This window comes from Salvelinus alpinus, chromosome 6 (genome assembly GCF_045679555.1).
Source record: "Salvelinus alpinus chromosome 6, SLU_Salpinus.1, whole genome shotgun sequence".
Taxonomy (NCBI): Eukaryota; Metazoa; Chordata; class Actinopteri; order Salmoniformes; family Salmonidae; genus Salvelinus; species Salvelinus alpinus.
The window spans coordinates 57,211,089-57,228,233 of record NC_092091.1 but is presented as its reverse complement, the minus strand read 5'-3'; positions in this window follow the sequence as shown (position 1 = coordinate 57,228,233).

Sequence of the window (17,145 nt, the reverse complement as noted above, 5' to 3'; positions counted from 1 at the left end):
CAACTGTGGTGATGTTCCATGTCGTCTATCGAGTATTTGCGCTGCGCAAGTTATCAAAGCCAGACAGACGCCCCAATAATGACGTTCATAGATTATTCTATTTTTAGATATACGAGTGATGAATGAAAAAACACTACATGAAACAAACTACAACCAAATGCAGAACACTGTACCAGCATATCAGACATGTAGACTATTTTGAGTAAGTTGTTGTTGTATACTTTATATCATTACCCTTATAATTATCATAGTTTAATGGAAATCAAATAAAATTGAAATATTTAATTTAACATAAGTAGTAATTAAACATGTGTCTATTTGCTAAAGCTGGGTGAACGTGCTAAAAACCTAGTGTTTGCGTTACGTGTCTTTCAAAGCTGGCACAGAGGCTGGATATACCTATTAGTCAAAGGGTATATTCAGTGAGGAGAAATGTTCAGAATATTACAGAAATAAATGTAATTTTCCCTAATCTACATGACAGACAATCTTGTCGGTTCTACACATTTCCAGCTGAACGTTCTGCAGCCTAACATTACACCCTCCCGATCCGACCCATAGAGTTACATAGTTTGCAGTGAACTTCCCTTACCCCAGATGCATGCACGCATAGACGTCACACAGTCAGTCAGACAGACAAACAAACGTTTTACATACTTGAACATCTTCAGATTCATGATAACCATGACTACCCGATAAAGAAAATGAGAGCCTCACACTCTAGGAGCGCAGATGCAACAATTTAATAACCAGACAAGCTGTCTTCATCAGGGTATAATGACAAACACTGCGGGTTACTAATTTATATAATTTGGAAGGACACACAGGTGTCTGTAATCATGGCCGGGCGTGGCTTGATGTCACTGGTTGATATACAGTTATAAATAGAACATATAAAAAGCATGAATGGATATACGATCATAAATACAATGTGGCTACATAGGCCTATAAACATTTATAATGAATAGCAAAATCACAATAATCACAGGAATGGCTTCAGATCAAAGTCTATGTTGAGACCAAAGGGAGCAAGTGTCTTTAAATGAAATATCCAGGCAGCCTCTCCTTTTAACAATAAATTGTCACGCTCTCCCCCTCTCCTAGGGGATGTGTTAGATGCTGATATAGCGAAGGGACGAAATAGAGTGGTCCGCTTCCAAAAAGTGGGCCGCAACTGCGTACATCGAGTTTTTGCACCCAGTGGTGCTACGATTCTCCGAAATTCTTACTTTTAATTCGCTCTTAGTTCCACCCACATCATTTTTACCACAAGGACAAGTTATAAGATAAATAACTGCCTTGGTGGAGCGTGATAACAGCTTTGATTGGGATCTGTTTCCCTGTTTGAGGGTGTTAGAAGGATCTACATTTATAAATGCCATTACATTGAGCACAGCAATAACACTTGTAGTCTCCATTCAGTAGAAGCGCAAATAGAAGTCTTGTAGTGATGGGTCGTTTGCGAACGAGTCGGCCCTTGTAGGTGAACGTTGGGAGCCGGCTCGCATATCAGAAGAGACAAATCTGTTTATAAAAATATAAAATAAAATAAAAATTAAGATATGAATAATCAAAAGATTTAAATCAATAGAATTAACTAATTCAAAGAATGAAAAAAAATATATAATAATATAGGCCTAAATGCTCAAGCGCACACACATTCCTTCTGACTGTCTGCTCAGACTAACAGCCTCACCTGTTGTTCCTGTCAATCAGACACGCAGTGTCAACCAATGAACCAAAGATGCGTGAGGGAGGGCCGAGTCAACTCACTCATAGTCACACACTTAGCAGCCGAGGAGAGAGAGGAAGGACAGCTGTGAAAACAACAGCTGGAAAATGAGTCGGAAGCGCAGTAGCATTTGGATGCATTTTAATAACGTAGACAATGTTAGAGCACAGTGTAGAATTTGCCAAAACAAAATCTCATATAAAGCCAGTTCTACGCACAACCTACACCAGCATTTGCGAACTGTGCACCCAACTGTGAAGCTAGCTGTAGCGGAGCTTCGAGAAACTAGTGGGCCTGCTAGTGATAGTTGTGGAGCCAGCATGTATCCACTCAGTCAAGTAGGCCTACTCCGCGACCCACAGCAACGCAGTCTTCTATGGACCAGTTTAGGCCAAAGTCTATGTCTGTAGCAAACAAGGCCAAATTGATATTGCATTGGCTACAATGATTGCCACCGATTTCCAGCCATTTTCGATCGTGGAGGACAGAGGTTTTAGAAATTATAGCAATAGTCTAAATTCAATGTACACAATTCCAAGCAGGAAAACCCTTTCAAAATCACTTATTCCACAACCGGTACGAGAGCACACAGGCTTCAGTGCGGAAAAGAGTCCAAAAAGCTACTACAGTTTGCCTTACCACTGACTGCAGGACATCAAGGGTAACCACTTCTTACATGTCGGTTACATGTCACTTCAAGAATGTTTATTTTTGCGAGACTGTCCTTGAAAGAGATGTCTCGATTTGTTTTGGATTTTCTCAATGGCAGTATTAATCTGACCATTTTTGTACCACCTCTCCTTGAATTTTCTTTGCAACTCAGCCATATTTCTGTCGAAATCTGATTGTTTTGATCGGACAGAATTGGCTGTATGGCAAACAGTTTTTCAAGGGAAGCGGGTGACAGCTATCAGCCCTCAACAAACTGTTACGATCAGTAGGTTTCCTTTAAAGATCAGTGTATAGAACAGTATCCTCACACAAAATCAAAAGATCAAGGAAATCGATTTGATGTGTGTCAGATTGCATAGGAAATCTCAGGTGCTCAGAACAAGAGTTAAAAAAAAGCATGGAACGCCTGGAGCTGTTTTGCATCACCCCTCCATAGAACAAAAATATCATCAATGTACCATTTCCAAATAATAATGTTAGACAACAAAAAAATGACTACCCCCCCAGTGTTAAAGCACAGTAGCCATGACAATCTAAGTTTAAAAGTAAAGTTGGACTGGTGTACAAGGTTTTAATAGTCTATAGGCCTAAGCATCAGCATATTGCATTGTTTATTCAATTATAGGTACATATAGCAATGTAGAGACAATGTTCACGGTAATTAGATAAAGAAAATAATGAACTGTTGTTAAAGCTACAATCTGGGATTCAAAAAACATCCGCTTCACCACTTGTTTTGGTATACAGCTGAAAGCTGGGGCTAGGGAAATGTAACCCCTCTCAAATGCATGGACACCGCTCTAGATGCAAGGACTTATGGTCCATGGCATCCAAGAGATAATTTGAAGGTAGCCTATACACCAAGATAATTTTGAAGGCATACATTGTTTGTCTACATTCTTGTAAACAGGGCATCCCCAAGAGACTTTGGGCACCCCCAAGTCAATGTAGGCTATGATTTGAATCCTGTTTTAAAACAATGGAGTAATGAAACCATATATTTTGCGTTATGATAGAGAAAGACAGTGGTGCTAAATTCACAAAGTACTTAGAAGTAAAAATCTTTTTGAAAATCTATGGGTAAATATAAATAATGACAATTTCAATGTGAAATGAAATCCAAATATAATACACTGGTATAAGAGCTAGGCCCGTTATATCATATTAATAAATCAATTAAAATCAGTTGCTCAGACTAAATCAGAGCAGGTCAGTTAGACCAAAGCTTAGCCATGAAAACCTGTAAAATTAGCATGGATTCTGCACAGAGGCTCTGTTCCTCACTCAAATTAGCTGTTTTTAAGAACATTTGCCTCCTAGTTGGCTGTGGTTGATATCGTCAATAAATCAATTTGGAAACAATCATTTTGTCCACGTTTGAGGCAACAGGGCTCCCTTTCACACCTCCTATACTTCAGATGCAGCAATCCCTGAATCTCAAATCTGTCCCCAGAGTGCCAACGCATTAAAAAACATTGGCGTGGTCTAAGTACGAGCTAGGCACGTTTCCACCATATTTGTTATACCAGTCCTTCATTATAAATTCTTGAAGGGAAGAGAACAAGTGCAAAGTTTGGCAGAAAAGACAGATTATTGGGACGCAGGGCTAACCCAACTGTCAGTGGCCACGTACATATACAGTATGTCACAATATCTAAAAAGATCAAGGTTTCCAATTACACATTGGAGAAAAGGGATTACCCCCTTACCCCTGAACCGCGGATCATTTGGGGGCTGCCCCAGAGTGTAGGCCTATGTGTACTCCAGTTTGTATTATCTTTAACTGTTATTGATTGAACCATTCAGAACCAGTTCCACCAGTAATAGCGCCTAGTGATAGGAGTCTGGGGGAAGTAGAGGGGTCAGATGTGCCAATTGGACAAGCTGGAAGTGATTATAGGTGACCAAGGTTTCATACGGGGCTAGCCTTATGAAAACAAAACCTGAATTGAACCACAGAAACTCAGCAAAAAAAGAAATGTCCTCTCACTATCAACTGCGTTTATTTTCAGCAAACTTAACATGTGTAAATGTTTGTATGAACGTAACAAGATTCAACAACTGAGACATAAACTGAACAAGTTCCACAGACATGTGTCCCTGAACAAAGGGGGGATCAAAATCAAAAGTTACAGTCAATATCTGGTGTGGCCACCAGCTGCATTAAGTACTGCAGTGCATTTCCTCCTCATGGACTGCACCAGATTTGCCAGATCTTGCTGTGAGATGTTACCCCACTCTTCCACCAAGGCACCTGCAGTTCCCAGACATTTCTGGGGGGAATGGCCTTAGCCCTCACCCAGACATGATCAATGGGATTGAGATCCGGGCTCTTCGCTGGCCATGGCAGAACACTGACATTCCTGTCTTGCAGGAAATCACGCACAGAATAAGAAGTTTGTCTGGTGGCATTGTCATGCTGGAGGGTCATGTCAGGATGAGCCTGCAGGAAGGGTACCACATGAGGGAGGAGGATGTCCTCCCTGTAACGCACAGTGTTGAGATTGCCTGCAATGACAACAAGCTCAGTCCGATGATGCTGTGACACACAGACTCAGACCATGACGGACCCTCCACCTCCAAAATCGATCCTGCTCCAGAGTACAGGCCTCGGTGTAACGCTCATTCCTTCAACGATAAACACAAATCCGACCATCATCCCTGGTGAGACAAAACTGCGACTCGCCAGTGAAGAGCACTTTTTACCAGTCCCGTCTTGTCCAGCGACGGTGGGTTTGTGCCCATAGGCGACGTTGTTGCCTGTTATTTCTGGTGAGGACCTACCTTACAACAGGACTACAAGCCCTCAGTCCAGCCTCTCTCAGCCTATTGCAGACAGTCTGAGCACTGATGGAGGGATTATGCGTTCCTGGTGTAACTCAGGCAGTTGTTGTTGCCATCCTGTACCTGTCCTGCAGGTGTGATGTTCGGCTGTACCGATCCTATGCAGGTGTTGTTACACGTGGTCTGCCACTGCGAGGACGATCAGCTGTCCATCCTGTCTCCCTGTAGCGCTGTCTTAGTCGTCTCACAGTACGGACATTGCAATTTATTGCCCTGGCCACATCTACAGTCCTCATGCCTCCTTGCAGCATGCCTAAGTTACGTTCACGCAGATGAGCAGGGACCCTGGGCATCTTTCTTGTGATGTTTTTCAGAGTCAATAGAAATGCCTCTTTAGTGTCCTAAGTTTTCATAACTGTGACCTTAATTGCCTACCGTCTGTAAGCTGTTAGTGTCTTAACGATCGTTCCACAGGTGCGTAGTAATTAATTGTTTATGGTTCATTGAATAAGCATGGGAAACAACGTTTAAACCCTTTACAATGAAGATCTGTGAAGTTATTTGGATTTTTATGAATTATCTTTGAAAGACAGGGTTCTGAAAAAGGGACGTTTCTTTTTTTGCTGAGTTTAGTTAAAATACCAGAGTACAAGAATGGATGGTGATGCTAGAAGGTAACTGACGCTCAGTCGTTAGCCATCAACAATCCTTAGGCACTTATTACCAACTATAATCACCTCCCCTCTACTTCACCTAGACACTAGGAGCTGCCACCATAGTGTATATGTATAGTTTGTCTTATTTTCTCTCTTATAAGGGAGTATGGGGTAAGTTGAGGGTGGGGAAGTTGAGACACCCTTGTTTCTAGGAAACCATGCACAAAATTAATAAGAAGACCAAATATTTAGGAAGAGGTCATCATTTCATAGAGTCAGTGAAGTAAGAAACCACATGGAAAAAGTGGTAAGTATATTTTATATTTGAGATTCTTCAAAGTAGCCACCCTTTGCCTTCATGACAGCTTTGCAGACTCTTGGCATTCTCTCAACCAGCTTCACCTGGAATGATTTCCCAACAGTCTTGAAGGAGTTTCCAGAGATGCTGAGCACTTGTTGGTTGCTTTTCCTTAGCTCTGCGGTCCAACTCATCCCAAACCATCTCAATTGGGTTGAGGTCGGGTGATTGTGGAGGCAAGGTCATCTGATGCAAGACTCCATCACTCTCCTTGGTCAAATAGCCCTGACACAGTCTGGAGGTGTGTTGGGTCATTGTCCTGTTGAAAAACAAATGATAGTCCCACTAAGTGCAAACCAGATGAGATGGCGTATCGCTGCAGAATGCTGTGGTAGCCATGCTGGTTAAGTGTTCCTAGACTTATAAATAAATCACCAACTGTGTCACCAGCAAAGCACCCCCACACCATCACACCTCCTCCTTCATGCTTCACGGTGTGAACCACACATGTGAGGATCATCCATTCACCTACTCTGCATCTCACAAAGACTGATCAGACCAAAGGACAGATTTCCCCCGTTCTAATGTCCATTTCTCGTGTTTCTTGGCCCAAGCAAGTCTCTTCTTGTTATGTGTGTCTTTTAGTAGTGGTTCCTTTGCAGCAATTCAACCATGAAGGCCAGATTCACACAGTCTCCTCTGAACAGTTGATTTTGAGATGTGTCTGTTACTTGAACTGTGAAGCATTTATTTGGGCTGCAATTTCTGTGGTAGGTAATATTAATGTACTTATCCTCTGCAGCAGGGATAACCCTGGGTCTTTCATTCCTGTGGCGGTCCTCGTGAGAGCCAGTTTCATCATAGCGCTTGATGGTTTTTTCGACTGCACTTGAAGAAACTTTCAAAGATCTTGAAATGTTCTGGATTGACTGACCTTCATGTCTTAAAGTAATAATGGATTGTCTTTTCTCTTTGTTTATTTGAGCTGTCCCTGCCATAATATGGACCTGGTCTTTTACCAAATAGGGCTATCTTATGTACAGTGAGGGAAAAAAGTATTTGATCCCCTGCTGATTTTGTACGTTTGCCCACTGACAAAGAAATGATCCGTCTATAATTTTAATGGTAGGTATATTTGAACAGTGAGAGACAGAATAACAACAAAAAAATCCAGAAAAATGCATGTCAAAAAAGTTAGAAATTGATTTGCATTTTAATGAGGGAAATAAGTATTTGACCCCTCTGCAAAACATGACTTAGTACTTGGTGGCAAAACCCTTGTTGGCAATCACAGAGGTCAGACGTTTCTTGTAGTTGGCCACCAGGTTTGCACACATCTCAGGAGGGATTTTGTCCCACTCCTCTTTGCAGATCTTCTCCAAGTCATTAAGGTTTCGAGGCTGACGTTTGGCAACTCGAACCTTCAGCTCCCTCCACAGATTTTCTATGGGATTAAGGTCTGGAGACTGGCTAGGCCACTCCAGGACCTTAATGTGCTTCTTCTTGAGCCACTCCTTTGTTGCCTTGGCCGTGTGTTTTGGGTCAATGTCATGCTGGAATACCCATCCATGACCCATTTTCAATGCCCTGGCTGAGGGAAGGAGGTTCTCACCCAAGATTTGACGGTACATGGCCCCGTCCATCGTCCCTTTGATGCGGTGAAGTTGTCCTGTCCCCTTAGCAGAAAAACACCCCCAAAGCATAATGTTTCCACCTCCATGTTTGACAGTGGGGATGGTATTATTGGGGTCATAGGCAGCATTCCTCCTCCTCCAAACACGGCGAGTTGAGTTGATGCCAAAGAGCACCATTTTGGTCTCATCTGACCACAACACTTTCACCCAGTTGTCCTCTGAATCATTCAGATGTTCATTGGCAAACTTCAGACGGGCATGTATATGTGCTTTCTTGAGCAGGGGACCTTGCGGGCGCTGCAGGATTTCAGTCCTTCACGGCGTAGTATGTTATCAATTGTTTTCTTGGTGACTATGGTCCCAGCTGCCTTGAGATCATTGACAAGATCCTCCCGTGTAGTTCTGGGCTGATTCCTCACCGTTCTCATGATCATTGCAACTCCACGAGGTGAGATCTTGCATGGAGCCCCAAGCCAAGGGAGATTGACAGTTCTTTTGTGTTTCTTCCATTTGCGAATAATCGCACCAACTGTTGTCACCTTCTCACCAAGCTGCTTTGCGATGGTCTTGTAGCCCAATCCAGCCTTATGTAGGTCTACAATCTTGTCCCTGACATCCTTGGAGAGCTCTTTGGTCTTGGCCATGGTGGAGAGTTTGGAATCTGATTGATTGATTGCTTCTGTGGACAGGTGTCTTTTATACAGGTAACAAACTGAGATTAGGAGCATTCCCTTTAAGACTGTGCTCCTAATCTCAGCTCGTTACCTGTATAAAAGACACCTGGGAGCCAGAAATCTTTCTGATTGAGAGGGGGTCAAATACTTATTTCCCTCATTAAAATGCAAATCAATTTATAACTTTTTTGACATGCGTTTTTCAGGATTTTTTTGTTGTTATTCTGTCTCTCACTGTTCAAATAAACCTACCATTAAAATTATAGACAGATAATTTCTTTGTCAGTGGGCAAACGTACAAAATCAGCAGGGGATCAAATACTTTTTTCCGTCACTGTATACCCCCCTACCTTGTCACAACACAACTGATTGGCTCAAACGCATTAAGAAGGAAAGAAATTCCACAAATTAACTTTTAACAAGGCACACCAGTTAATTTAAATGCATTCCAGGTGACTACCTCATGAAGCTGGTTGCGAGAATGCCAAGAGTGTGCAAAGCTGTCATCAAGGAAAAGGGTGGCTACTTTGAAGAATCTCAAATATAAAATATATTTTGATTTGTTTAACACCTTTTTGGTTACTACATGATTCCATATGTGTTATTTCATAGTTTTGATGTCTTCACTATTATTCTACATTGTAGAAAATAGTCAAAATAAAGAAAAACCCTTGAATGATTAGGTGTGTCCAAACTTTTGACTGGTACTGTATATATAAAAAATGGACATGACCGGCGGCCCATGGGCCTGTTTTTTTTTAAAGACATTTGCAACATTTTTCTTTGTAATAATCATCTATATTTAGCATTTGGCTGACCAGTGGGCAGTGACCGGCCCCTCTACCAAGATGGACCAGCCTGGGTTTCTGATTGGCTGAGCTGAGGTGGCGTAAAATCACATTCAAAGTCAAACGCAAATCATCGACGAGTGTGAGACCCGCTCTGACTCTGTCAGTCACTCAGACAAAATAGAAAAACGGGAAGGTGGTGCAGAAAGCACTCTGGAGCAGGTTTTAATCAAGGATCTCTGTGTACTTTGCTCCGTTCATCTTTGCCTCAATCCTGACTAATCTCCCAGTCCCTGCCGCTGAAAAACATCCGCACAGCGTGATGCTGCCACCACCATGTTTCACCGTAGGGATGGTGCCAGGTTTCCTCCAGATGTGAAACTTGGCATTCAGGCCAAAGAGTTCAATCTTGGTTTCATCAGACCAGAGAATCTTGTTTCTCATGGCCAGAGAGTGCTTTGGGTGCATTTTGGCAAACTCCAAGCGGGCTGTCATGTGCCTTTTACTGAGGAGTGGCTTCCGTCTGGCCACTCTACCATAAAGGCCTAATTGGTGGAGTGCTGCAGAGATGGCTGTCCTTCTGGAAGGTTATCCCATCTTCACAGAGGAACTCTGGAGCTCTGTCAGAGTGACCATCAGGTTCTTGGTCACCTCCCTGACCATGTTCCTTCTCCCCGATTGCTCAGTTGGCTGGGCGGCCAGTTCAAAGAAGAGTCTTGGTGGTTCCAAACTTCTTCCATTTAAGAATGATGAAGGCCAATGTGTTCATGGAGACCGTCAATGCTGTAGAATTTTTTTATATCGTTCCCCAGATCTGTGCCTTGAGCTCTACGGACAATTCCTTCGACCTCATGGCTTGGTTTTTGCTCTGACATGCACTGTCAACTGTGGGACCTTATATAGACAGGTGTGTGCCTTACCAAATCATGTCCAATCAATTGAATTTAGGATGATCAATGTAAACAAACTGCACCTGAACTCAATTTTCGAGTCTCATAGCATACTTATGTAAATAAGGTATTTCTGTTTTTTTTATGTTTAATACATTTGCAAACATTTCTAAAAACCTGTTTTCGCTTTATCATTATGGGGTATTCTGTGTAGATTGATGAGGATTTTTTTTAAACGAAATCCATTTTAGAATAAGGCTGTAAAGTAACAAAATGTGTAAAAAGGGAAGGGGTCTGAATACCTACCGAATGCACTGTATAACACATGGGTAAAGCAATAGCCACCTACTAGACATTTATACAGTGCTTTTTACTAAACACAAGTCATTATTTACATTTGACATTTTAGTCATTTAGCAGAAGCTCTTATCTAGAGTGACTTACAGTTAGTGCATTAATGTTAAGTTAGCTAGGTGGGACAGCCACATATCACAGGCATTGTAAGTACACTTTTCCTACATAAAGTAGTTATCAGCAAAGTCTGAGCTGGGGGGCGGGCGAGAGGGTCAAGTGGAAGTGGTGGTTCAGGAAAGTATTCATAAAAAATAAAAAAAATGGGGTGGGGGGGGTCAAGAGGAGGAGGGGGATTATTTAAGATACTCTTTCAAGATGTAGGGTTTCAGGTGCTTTCAGAAGATGGGCAGGGACTCTGCTGTCTTAGCTTCAGAGGGAAGCTGGTTCCACCATTCGGGTACCGGGACAGAGAAGAGTTCAGACCAGAGGTGGCAGAACGGAGTGCTCGTGTTGGGGTGTAAGGTTTTAGCATAGCCTGAAGGTAGGGAGGGGCAGTTCCTCTTGCTGCTCTGTAGGCAAGCACTATGGTCTGCTAGTGGATTCGAGTTTCGACTGGATGCCAGTGGAGTTTGCGGAGGAGAGGGGTGACATGGGAGAACTTGGGAAGGTTGAAAACCAGGCGGGCTGCAGCATTATGGGTAAGTTGCAGGGGTTTGATGGCACAAGCAGGGAGCCCAGCCAACAATGAGTTGCAGTAGTTTACACGGGAGATGACAAGTGCCTGGATTAGGACCTGCACAACTTCCTGTTTGAGGTAGGGTCGTACTCTACGGATGATGTAGAGCATGAACCTGCCGGAGCGAGTAACTGTTTTGATGTTTTCAGAGAACGACAGGTTGTTGTCCAGACAAGGTTATTTTCAATCTGGGAGGACGACACTGGAGTTGTCAACCATGATAGATAGGTATTTGAGCAGGCAGGCAGGAAGAGTAGCTCTGTCTTGTCGAGGTTGAGCTTGAGGTGGTGGGCCGACATCCAAGCTGAGATATCTGCCAGGCTGGCAGAGATGCGTGTTGCCACCTGGGTGTCAGAAGGGCAGAAGGAGAAAAGTAGTTGAGTGTCATCCACATAGCAATGATAGGCGAGACTATGTGAGGATAAGATAGAGCCGAGTGACTTGGTGTATAGAGAGAATAGGAGAGGACCTAGAACCAATTAGTGAGAGTACGTGGTAGGAGCGGCCTGGCAGGTAGGATGCAATCCAAGAGTGTGCAGAGCCTGAGATACCCATCCCTGAGAGGGTGGAGAGGAGAATCTGATGGTTCACGGTGTCCAAGGCAGCGGATAGATCTAGGAGGATGAGTCAGCTTTGGCAGTTTGGAGAGCCTCCTTGACACAGAGAAGAGCAGTCTCGGTTGAGTGACCAGTCTTGAAGCCGGATTGGTCAGGGTCAAGAGGATCGTTCTGAGAGAGATAGAAAAAGAGTTGATTAGAGACAGCGCACTCAAGTGTTTTTGAAAGAAAATAGAGAAGGGATACAGGTCTATAGTTTTTGACGACAGATGAGTCGAGTGTATTACAATACAGGTCAATTCGGGGACAGTCTGTGTATTTTAATTGTTTAAACAATGTTTATTTGCTTTTGAATATCAGTCTCTTCAGCCCAGTGAGTGGGTTTATGAGCTGAAGTAACAAGTGACTCTGGTGTCGGATTACATTACATAGGCACTGAAAGGCGCAGCATTGTCAAATTAAGTGCAATGCTGGAAATCTATCCGCATCCAAATAAACTAGGCCTGGCGCCGTTCTTTAGCAAAACACAGAAGGTTGTATATTGAATTCAATAGAGGGAGGGGGAGGGAGAGAAAGACTTTTGGCTCTTTGTCTTTCTTTAATGAAACGTTCTATTTCAAACAAACAAAACACCCAAAAGTCTCCTGCATACATGTACCATACTCACCTTGCCCTCTACACCATGATACATAAACAACACCACACATGACAATAACCAAAACCTCACCACTTCTACAGCCATATATCCAACCCATCTTCCCCAGCTGTACAGACAGCCCCCCAACACACTATGTCTCCTGAAAGATCTCCACACTTTTTATAATTTTACAGAATCCAAATTCAACCCTAAGGCGCGCAGAGACCATCCCATTAAATAATAGTAAAGGGTCTGTTATCCCCCCACCTTTGACCCTATTCCTCCTTGTTAGCCAAATAGCCTACTTTACCTGAGCAAACAGAAAATTCAACAACACACATTTGGCATTCTCCTTATTTGAATACCTGTACCCCATTATAAACATCTCAACAGTAAACTCCAACCCCAGCCTCTCACACAGATTTTCCAACAGAGACTCTTCTGGGCAGTATACTGAATTTCTGCCTGACTGATGTGCCCAAAGTAAACTGCCTGTTACTCAGGCCCAGAGGCTAGGATATGAATAGAATTAGATAGATAACACCTTGAAGTTTCTAAAACTGTTAAAATAATGTCTGTGAGTATAACAGAACTGATATGGCAGGCAAAAATCTGAGGAAAATTCGTCCGGAAATAGTTTTATTTGGAGGTCACAGGTCATTCCAATGGAAGTCTATATATCAAAATTCCTCCAAGATTGCAGTTCCTCTGGCTTCCACTAGATGTCAACAGTCTTTATACAGGGTTTCAGGCTTGCTTCTTGAAAAATGAACGAGTAGTTGTAGTTTATCCAAGGTGTTGTCATCAGGATAGGTAGGCTTTTGGCGCGCTTTCGTTATTTTCCTTTCCTATTGTCTTTCCAATTAACACCGTTCTTTCCGTCTGAAATATTATTGTTTATTTACATATTAGGGTACCTGAGGATTGATTAGAAACATTATTTCACTTGTTTGGACGAAGTTTACCGGTAGCTTTTTGGATTCCTTTGTATGCATATTGAAGGAGTGGATAACTGAAATCAATGGCGCCAACTAAACAGACGTTTTTGGATATAAAGAAGGACTTTATCAAACAAAACGAACATTCGTTGTGTAGCTGGGTCCCTTGGGATTGCAAACAGAGGAAGATCTTCAAAGGTAAGTGATTTATTTTATCGCTATTTGTGATTTTAGTGAAGCCGATGCTGGTTGAAAAAGTATTTTGATGTGGGGCGCTGTCCTCAGATAATCGCAAGGTATGCTTTCGCCATAAAGCCTTTTTGAAATCTGACAACGCAGTTGGATTAACAAGAAGTTAAGCTTTTAAATGATGTAAGACACTTGTATGTTCATGAATGTTTAATATTACAATTTTGTAATTTGAATTTGGCGCTCTCCAATTTCACCGGATGTTGTCAGAATTATCCCACTTGCGGGACACCTAGCCCAAAGAGGATGATTATTAAAGGTATTAACCTGGCGCACACAGAAAACACATGAATCACAGTTTCACTCATAACACAGAAAGGACACCCCTGTCCGACTCCCGGTTCAACCCGTGCCAACCAGCTGTTAGTGGCCAGGGCTCCATGTAGAACCCTCCACTTGAGGTCCCCTGACCTCTTTGGTACTGGGTTTGTAGAGCCCCCTCCATCTAAAACCCACCATACTCTCCGCCCCACATACCCCCTGCCACTGATATGCCTTCACTCCTGTTTGGCTCCTAATATTCCTCACCTTAATGCAGAGGTTGTAGACAGCTTTACCTCCCACCCCCTCAAACTCCCCCAGGCTCGGAGTGTTAAAATCTAACAAGTCCTCCCGACCCCCTTGCCAGTCCCCAGTCTCTGCCGTTACCTGCAGTGGCAGAAACATTGGTGGTTCGAGAGACCTGCTGTCCTCAGCCTCTCCAGCTTCATGAGGAACAGCCCTAATCCGCTAGCCGCTGATGGCGGTGATGGCCCGACCAGAAAAAGTCCACCAGCTTGCATTGCAGGTCTGCGAGCAGACCGGGAGGGTTGAGGACAGTCAGTTTATGCCACAGGGAAGATGCTACCAGGTTGTTGATTATCAGTACCCTCCCTCTATATGACACTTGGGACAGAAGACACCTCCACCTGGCCAGTCTTGACACCACTGCTTGTGACAGCCCCTCCCAGTTCTTCCTGACCCACCTCTCGGAGCCCAGGTACCCCCAAAATGTTAAGCCCTTCACAACCCCACTGCAAACTCCCTGGAAGCAGAAGAGGGGCCCTATCCCCTCATGCACCACATAACAGAGCTTTGCTCTTGCCCCAGTTTACCTTAGCTCACAAAGCTCCCTCGTACACTTTCAGACTAGTCTCTAGTGCCTGCATATCCTGACCATCCCTGTCCATCACAGAAACGCCACCTGCATACGCTGACACTGCTATGCCTGTCAACACACCCATGCCTGTCCAGCACACTCCCTGCAGTCTCCTGCGCAGCAGGCCCAAAAAAGGCTCAATGGCTAGTGCATATAACAGCCCTGATAGAAGGCATCCTTGTCTGATGCTCCGTCTCACCCAGACTGGCCTACTGAGCCCCCCTCCCACCTTGACCATATATGACGCTCCAGCATACAACATCTTCACACAGGTCAAACACAGATATAACATTAAACAGATAATAATGGTCCACTCTATCAAAAGCCTTCTCTTGATCTAAAGAGACCAGTCCAAAGTTCACATTAGAACATCTTGACAAGTCCAACATCTCCCTGATTAAGAACAAGTTGTCCGTGATTGAGCGTCCCGGTATACAATATGTCTGGTCCTTGTGTACTATAGAGTTCAGATGGGACTTCAGTCTGTTAGAGAGGACCTTGGCAAATATATTGTAGTCCGCACAGAGCAATGCCAAAGGCCTCCAGTTCTTAAGTTCACACAAGTCCCCTTTTTTGGGCAGGAGAGTCAGAGCCGCCCGACGTTAGCTCATCGGCAACCCTCCTACCCAGACGCATTCACACAAAAGAAGTCTAGTCCAACTATTCCCCAGAATTTTTTTTAAACTCCACTGGGAGTCCATCTACCCCCGGTGCACGGCCGGGGGACATCTGGGTTACGGCCTCTGCCAGTTCATGGGATAACAGAGGAATGTCCATTTCATCCCTCTGTGCCAGAGAGAGATTAGGGAGTTCTGCAAACAAAACCTGAGCACACATAGGATCACACAGTTCTGCCCTATACAACTCAGTATAAAACTCCACAGTCCACTCCCGCATCTCCCCCACCACAGAGGTCACCCGCCCATCAGACAGCCGTAGACAATGCATGCCCTTGACTTCACCGCTCTGTCTTTCCAAACCAAAGAAGAAGGATCTGGGAGCGTCCTTGAGCATGGAGAACCTAGCTCTTACAAGTGTTCCCTTTGCCTTAACCTGGAAAAAACTTCCAAGGTCTCTACGTAATTAAGCTAAATTAGCCTGGAGGACTACATTGCCTTGCCCCTACATTGCCTTGCCCCACCATCTCTACCTCCATCTCACTAATACTACGCTCGAGTTCCCCCAATACTCTCCTAGCCTCTGAGGATGAGAGAGCTGTAGACTGTTGACAGAAAAGCCGAATTTGGACTTTTCCCACATCCCACCATTGAATCAGAGACATATACTCCTCTCTTTGCTGCCCCCACCTTTCCCCAAAAATCTGGAAATCTGAGCAAAAAGTGGCATCTTGTAAGAGCTTTACATTAAACTTCCAATAGGATTCATGCCGAGGCCCTGGTGAAATAGACAGCCTAGCCATGGTTATGTGGTGATCCGAAATACCCACTGGGAGAATGGTAGCGCCCAGCAGCCTATTGCTCTGATTCCTGGACATGTAAAAACGGTCAAGTCGGGCTGCACTCACCCTAGCCCCAAAGACCTTCACACATGTATACTGTCTTGTCAGGATGTCGAGTTCTCCAAACATCCACTAGCTCAAACTGATTAATGATGTCCCTTAACACTCCCACTGACCCTGAATGAGGCTCTTCCCCATTTCTGTCTTTCTCAAAATTCATTGTACAGTTCCAGTCCCAGCTGACCACCAGCGTCTCCTCAGGCGCTACCTGTGAGAGTTCCTGTCTAAGACACTCAAATAGAACCCCACTCTTTCTCCCTGTGTTAGGCGCATACACATTTATAAAGACAAAACCCATGTTGTTAATTTCTGCTTTTACTATAAGCAGCCTACCCCTACACACCTCCTTCGAGGAGCACATTTTTACAGACAGACCCGGTACAAAAAGGACTGCCACCCCTGCACTAACACACGTGTCCCTTTCCACCAGAGCTCCGATTGACTTCATTAACCACATCACTATGTGTCTCCTGCAGAAGCAACCCTGTACTCTTTTTTGTTTTACATATTCGCCCAACACACTCCTCTTTCCAGCATCTCTGGCGCCATTTATAATAAGCGCGCCTACCCGAAGAGTCTTGATAAGAAGTGGGAGAAAAGCCAGCAAAGAAAGAGACCAATAGCAAAACTCAAAAATCCCCAAAATCCCAGCTACCCCACCATCTCTAGCCTGACTTGGTCCAGCCTCATCTACACCACCATCCCTGGCATGACTAGGCCCAGCTTCTGCTGCCCGCGTCTCATTGCCTCCTACACGTTGACCTCGATTTCCCCCAATGGCGCATGTACCCTCACCTTGTCTACGGCCTTTATGTGGGCACACAAAGCTCTTATGACCTAAATCCCCTCACTCAAAACACCATAGACTATCTGTGCTGGCAAACCCTGTGTAGAGCCTCTCCCCATGCCTCACTTTCAAATGCACATTTAGCTGTTGCTCATTGTTATT